Genomic DNA, 733 nt, shown 5'->3' with positions numbered 1-733 from the left:
CATTCTCACAAAAAATATGGACTCATATTTCAATAATCACATTATTCAGTAATCACATTATGATTTTAAAATATATATTGTTTAGCCCTCGTAGCTTGAGGTTGAGCTCATTTTGGTTGTATTTTGTAGTAACACAGTTTAGTCCAGCGGTTTCTAGCCTAGAGGTCAGGAACTTCCAAGGGTCACAGCACAGACACACAAAAAATGGGAACTCTAAAATAACACATCCTAGATCTCAATGAATGAAATCTTCCAGTTGAAAATCTTTATTCATTACACAGTGGAATGCGTTGAGAACAAAACATAAGAATGATCAATGTAAATCAAAATTATTCCACGGAGGTTAGGATTTGGAGTCATACTCAAAATAAAAGTGGAAAATCACATCACAGGCTGATCCAACTTCAGTGGAAATTCCTCAAGACAAGTGAAAATGAGGTTCAGTTGTGTGTGTGTGTGTGTGTGTGTGTGTGGCCTCCACGTGTCTGTCTGACCTCCCTACAACGCCTGGGCAGGCTCCTGATGAGGCGGCGGATCTCCTCCCAGACCTGGAAAAAAGCATCATCAACTCCTGGGCAGTCTGTGGTGCAACGAGACACGATGTCCCAGATGTACTCAGGGTACCTCTGGCTAGCCAATAGAGGACAGTGCGGCCCTCCAAAGAAATGCCTCCCCAAACCATTACTGACCCACCGCCAAACCGGTCATGCTGGAGGATGTTGCAGGCAGCAGA

The sequence above is a fragment of the Stegastes partitus genome, unplaced genomic scaffold, assembly GCF_000690725.1.
Source record: "Stegastes partitus isolate 25-593 unplaced genomic scaffold, Stegastes_partitus-1.0.2 Scaffold59, whole genome shotgun sequence".
Lineage (NCBI taxonomy): Eukaryota > Metazoa > Chordata > Actinopteri > Pomacentridae > Stegastes > Stegastes partitus.
This window is presented reverse-complemented; position numbering follows the sequence as displayed.